The sequence below is a fragment of the Acomys minous genome (genome assembly GCF_964271855.1).
Source record: "Acomys minous genome assembly, chromosome: 18".
NCBI classification, from domain to species: domain Eukaryota; kingdom Metazoa; phylum Chordata; class Mammalia; order Rodentia; family Muridae; genus Acomys; species Acomys minous.
In genome coordinates, this window is record NC_140501.1 from 67,722,719 (window position 1) to 67,728,547 (window position 5,829).

General features: G+C 47.0%; 1 long non-coding RNA gene across 1 annotated transcript; it reads left to right on the forward strand.

Annotated features, from left to right (window-relative positions):
• On the forward strand, positions 1 to 2,072 carry LOC311589074. The gene is made up of 2 exons (XR_014776403.1): positions 1 to 264; positions 1,752 to 2,072. It is a non-coding gene; the product is annotated as an uncharacterized lncRNA (long non-coding RNA).
• The last annotated feature ends 3,757 nt before the right edge of the window (positions 2,073 to 5,829 follow it).

The window sequence follows — 5,829 nt, forward strand, 5'->3', positions numbered from 1 at the left end:
GGCTCCTTCCAGAGAATTCTGTGTAGTTCTTCCTCCTGGATCCCCTGCCTCCTGGATCTCTAAGGCCCCTGCCTCCAATCGGCTTGTGTGGCTCCAGGGGACACTAATCCAGGCCTCTAACTGTTAACTCTTTGTAGGTCTGGATTTTAAGCTCGCTCTCCAGTGAAGACTGAACTTGTTCTTGATGTTGAACTCGGAGAGTCAGCAGCCAAAGCATTGCTTAACCCAGGAGCTTCTCCCTGAAACTAAAGCTGGAAAATACGCGTTTGGCTTAAGGTGAATAGAAAGGAGTTGGTATTGGGACAGTGACTTTTACATCTGTTGCTAAGGAGCCAGGTGCAGGGATGCCTGTCCTCGCAGAACTGGGAAGCAGCAGGCCGGAGTGCTCTAGGTCGGAGGTCAGTAGGGCTATGTAGTGAGCCTGTGGCTAGCTTGGGCTACATAGTAAGGAATTGTCTTAACAAACAAAGAAACAGTCAGTGGAGGGCCCAGACAGTGGGAAAGGAGTAAGCCCTCAGATCTCTGAGAAAAAAATGACCCTATGGGATCAGTGTCTGACTGAATCCATCGGACCCAGATGAATTCAGATAACGTAATATTCTCCCTCTAAAGGTTAAGGTATTCCTCCATCTCTCTACCTTCGTTTATTCTTGATTTTTTTTTTTTTTTTTGAGACAGGGTCTCTCTGTGTTAGCCTTGGCTGTCCTGGACTCATTCTTGATTTTTGAGAGTGTTTCTATATGTAGTCTGGCCTTCTTGGACCAGCCTGGTCTCAAACTCAGAAATCTGCCTGCCTCTGCCTCTTAAGTGCTGGGACTAAAGGTGTTTTAGACAGGATTTCACTATGCCGCTCTGGCTGCCTAGAGCTGATTAAACTAGGCTGAGCAAACTCAGAGATTAAAGGTGTGCACAGCAAGACCTGCCTATGCTTTTTGTTTTGAGACAGGCTTTCTCTACATAGGCCTGGCTGTCCTGGAACTCACTATGTAGACCAGGATAGCCATAGAGAATTAATCAAGAAAATTCCCACAGACTTGCCTACAGCCCAATGTGATACACATTTCCTAAAGTAGGGTTCTCTCCTCTCAGACGGCCCAGTTTATAGCAAGTTGACAAAAACAAAACAGAGACAAAACAAAAAAGCAAACAAACAAAAAACCACCACCACAACAAAACTAACCTACCCTAGCCATCTCAAAGTACAGACTCGAATGCTAGGAAGGCAGTGATTTACAGGTGGGCTGGCGATAACAAAATTGAAAATAAGCCCAAGGTTACAGGCAGGGGAGGCAGGTCGGAGTGAGAGTGGGCGTGGAGAGGTGAGAGGTGAGAGGTGAGGGGTGGGGGAGCAGGCACCCCCTGTAGTATCTACGCTCTTGTGACCAAGGACAGAGAGCTAGACTCCTATCTCTCTCATGTTTGGGGCTTTGCTTGAGAATACTTTGTTCACTGTGTGGCACCCAGGGAGGGATGGATTTCAGTCTCTCTGCCAACAGGCTTTGGCTGTCCTGGACTCACTTTGTAGACCAGGCTGGCCTTGAACTCAGTGATCTGCCTGCTCCCCCCTCTGCCCCCCACTCAGTGCTGGGATTAAAGGGGTGTGCCACCACGCCCAGCCCTTATTTAGATTTCTGATATCTCTTCCCTTCTCCACCCCAATCCTTACCAACTCCTCAACACCAGGGAGGAGAGAAAGAAGGTTGGGGGGGGAGGGGGTGTGGGGTTCGCCTTAGGTACTTCCTGCTGGTTAGGGGGGGTCGGGGCCCTTGGGAGCAAGTCCAATCTTTGTTTCAGTAGATCTCCAACTTTTTATAAAACTATATCATCAGCAACCAGGAGCAGCAGGGAAAACACCGGAGCTCTTCTTTCTCCAGGCTCCCCATCTCTTTCTCTCTGTGGGTCTGGCATTTTTTTCCCTCTCAGAGTCCTCAGAATTAAACTATCTGCAGCTGGCAAAGATCACTCGCCCTCTCCGAGCCTGCAGGAGGCAAATCGTTTGCTGCTGTGGACAATCTAAATCAACCCCATGTCCCACACCCTAGGTTAAGCAAAACAAAAAACAAAAACAAAAACATGTTTACAATAACAACTGAGTTGTTTGGTTTTGGTTTTGGTTTTCTGAGACAGGGTTTCTCTGTGTAGTTCTGACTGTCCTGGACTCACTTTGTAGATAAGGCGGGCCTCAAACTCACAGTGATCTGCCTCCTTCTGCCTGCAAAATGCTGGGACTAAAAAGGCATGCTTTGTCACCACACAACTGAGATTTTAAAGACACCAAAACTTCCACTATACACCTGGAAGGGTCCAGACTGAACAGGGCCATGAGAGGAGAAGGAGAGAGCAAAGGAGGAGGCCAAGAGGGCTAAGAGAGTGTGTGGGAACTAAGCCAAGAGGACCCAAAAGAACGAACAACCAGCCGGGCGGTGGTGGCGCACGCCTTTCGCCTTTAATCCCAGCACTCGGGAGGCAGAGACAGGAGGATCGCTGTGAGTTCGAGGCCAGCCTGGTCTACAAAGTGAGTCCAGGATGGCCAAGGCTACACAGAGAAACCCTGTCTCGAAAAACCAAAAAAAAAAAAAAAAAAAAAAAAAGAACGAACAACCAAAATGTCTGAGTTACATAAGGATCAGAAGTTGTGGGGAAGAGACGCAAGAGCAGCCCCTGACTGGGGAGTTTGTTTGGGTTGGGGTGGAGTGGCGCGGAGGGGGATGGGGGGGAACAGGGGCTGACTGATGCTGACAGAGCTGGCCTGCACCTTTTAAAAATGTGTTACAATGTACCTCAGGTAGCCATTTGTCCCGGGTTTCTTTGAAACCTTCCAGAAAGTTCAGGCCCCAGGACCATCGTCTGGATTCCAGCTAGTACTCCTTGCTCTCCACAAGCTGAACATGATCGTGGGAGACGCTGGGGAGACCCCGTGGTACAGCTCCATGACGCTGTCTCCATGGGGGCAGGGGCGGGGACGGGGGACAGGACTGGGCAGTGGTGGAGCGGTGTGGGGTCACTCAGATTTCTGCTCTGTAAACAAGTTCAATAAACTGACAGGGAAACCAAGCTGGACTTGGGATCCTTGGTCTGTATCTTCCAAAGAGAAGGTTACAGCCTCTACAAAACACTGGGGTCAGTACGATCCTGTCTCAGCCGGGCGTAAGGTGCACGCATGCAATCCCAGCACTCTGGGAGGCAAAGGCAGGTTGGTCGCTGTAAATCTGAGGCCAGCCTGGTCTACAAAATGTGTCCAGGACAGCCAGGACTACACAGAGAAAAGCCTGTCTCCTGGGGCTGGAGAGACGGCTCAGAGGTTAAGCGCACTGACTGCTCTTCCATAGGTCCTGATTTCAATTCCCAGCAACCACTTGGTGGCTCACAACCATCTGTAATGAGATGTGGTGCCCTCTTCTGGCCTGCAGGTGTACATGCAGGCAGAGCACTCTATACATTTTAAAGAAAAGAAAAAACCCTGTCTCAAAAAACCTAAAAAAAGCCGGGCGTGGTGGCGCACGCCTTTAATCCCAGCACTCGGGAGGCAGAAGCAGGCGGATCTCTGAGTTCGAGGCCAGCCTGGTCTACAAAGTGAGTCCAGGACAGCCAGGGCTACACAGAGAAACACTGTCTCAAACAAACAAACAAACAAAAAGATCCTGGCTCAAAAGAGAAAAAAGCCTCTGTGTGTCAATTTCATAATGGAAAACTGTGTAATTTTATATTAAGAGATATGAACCCCCCAAAAAGTTCATAGTATTTTTAAAAAATAACATTTGGATGTTTCCTCAAAAGTTAGCCTGGTCTACAAAGCGAGTCTGGGACAGTCAAGGTGACACAGAAGAACCCTGTCTTGAAAAACCAAAAATAAATAAATAAATAAAATAAATAAAGCACTTTTCAACCTGTGCAAAGATTAGTTACAAGAAAAGCTGTCAGAGGATGAACTATTGTACTTCTGAGCCAGAACAACAGATGGTGACTGTGTTAAAGAAGGCTTAATCTTTAAGAAGGCAGATTTAGGTCATGGCTGGGATGAGGGGGAAGAACAAAACAGACAAGGGAAACATTCGAGAAAAATATAGCATACAAGGAAAAAAAAGAAAGCCCGGCATGGTGGTTTGACCCCAGCACTCAGGGTGGTAGAGGCAGGTAGATCTCTGTGAGGCCAGCCTGGTCTACAAAGTGAGTCCAGGACAGCCAGGGCTACACAGAGAAACTGTCTCAACACCCCACCTGACTCCTGCAAGGAAAAAAAAAAAGAAAAAAGAAAGGCAGAATACTGCTTGGGAGATGGCTCAGTGGTAAAGTCCTTGGTACACCAGCATGAGGGCCACAGTTGATTCAGAATTCACAAGCCTAGTGTTAGCTGGGCAGTGGTGGCGCAGGCCTTTAATCCTAGCATTCAGGAGGCAGAGGCAGGCGGATCTCTGTGAGTTCGAGGCCAACCTGGTCTACAAAGTGAGTCTAGGGCAACTAAGGCTACACAAAGAAACCCTGTCTCAAAAGCAAACAAGACAAAAAACCCTTAGCTGATAGCCCACTCCTTTAATCCCAACCCTGGGTGTAGCCTGGTCTACTGAATTTCAGGAAACTGTGGCAAAAGAGAAAAAAAAAAATGAATTAGTAAATAAATACATACATAAATAAATGGAGCTAGCCCAGCAAAGACCAAAATTCCATAAATTTCTCTCATTTTGTAAATTTTCTTTTTTTCTTTCTTTGTTGTTGTTGTTTTATTTTTGCTTTCTTTTGTTTTTGTTTTTTCAAGACAGGGTTTCTCTGTGTAGCCTTGACTGTTCTGGACTGACTCTGTAGACCAGGCTGGCCTCGAACTCACAGAGATCTGCCTGCCTCTGCCTCCCTAGTGCTGGGATTAAAGGTGTGCACCACCATACCCGGCACTTTGTAAATTTTTAAGGCAAATCTTTTAATCTCCTCTACTTGGTAAAACATTTGTTTACACAAATCTTCCCACCTTTGTCGTCCTGGAACCTGATGGCCGGAAGCCATGCCTGAGTTCAATCCTCAAGATTAACTTGGTGAAAGGTGTCAACCACCTAGTGCAGGTTTTCTTTTGTTCCCGGTAAACGATCCACAGCGTGATCTCCAAAATAAATAAATAAGATGTAAAATAGGAGCTAGACATCGTGGCCCACACCTTAAATTCCAACACTCAGAGGCAGGCAGATCTCTGAGTTTTGTTTTTGTTTTTTTTTAATTTTTATTTTTAAGATTTACTATTGGTTGACTGCCGGGCGTGGTGGTTTAAGAGCACTCACTGGCTGCGCTTCCAAAGGTCGGGAGTTCGCCCTCTTCTGTCCTGCAGGCCCACGTGCAGGTGTAACATTGTATACATAATAAATATCCGCGCCCCCCTCCCCCCACACCACACAGGGTTTCTCGGTGCAGCCTTGGCTATACTGGAACTCGCTCTATAGACCAGGCTGGCTTCCAACTCACAGTGATCCACTTGCCTCTGGCTCCCAAGTGGCATGAGCCACCACTGCTCGGCCTAAATATATAAATCTTAAAAAAAAAAAAAAAGAAAGAAAAGAAAAGAAAAAGAAAGGAAGAAAAGGAAGGAAGGAAGAAAAAGAAAATGCCAAAGGTTTAAAAGTCTAAAAAAAAAATAATAATTTTTTAAAAATCAGGAGGTTGCCTTGATCTGGGGTACTTTGATCTTTTTCTCAGCAGGCTGTATGCATTCTGCTGTGCTGAATGCTCGTTCCTATCGTTTCCCTAGAGCTTTTACTGGCAGGCCAGACTTGAGGAAATTAAGCAGCACTGGGGCTATTGCGGGAAGTGGGAAATTCAGGTGGCTGGCGATCCGGTTTGCAGACTGTG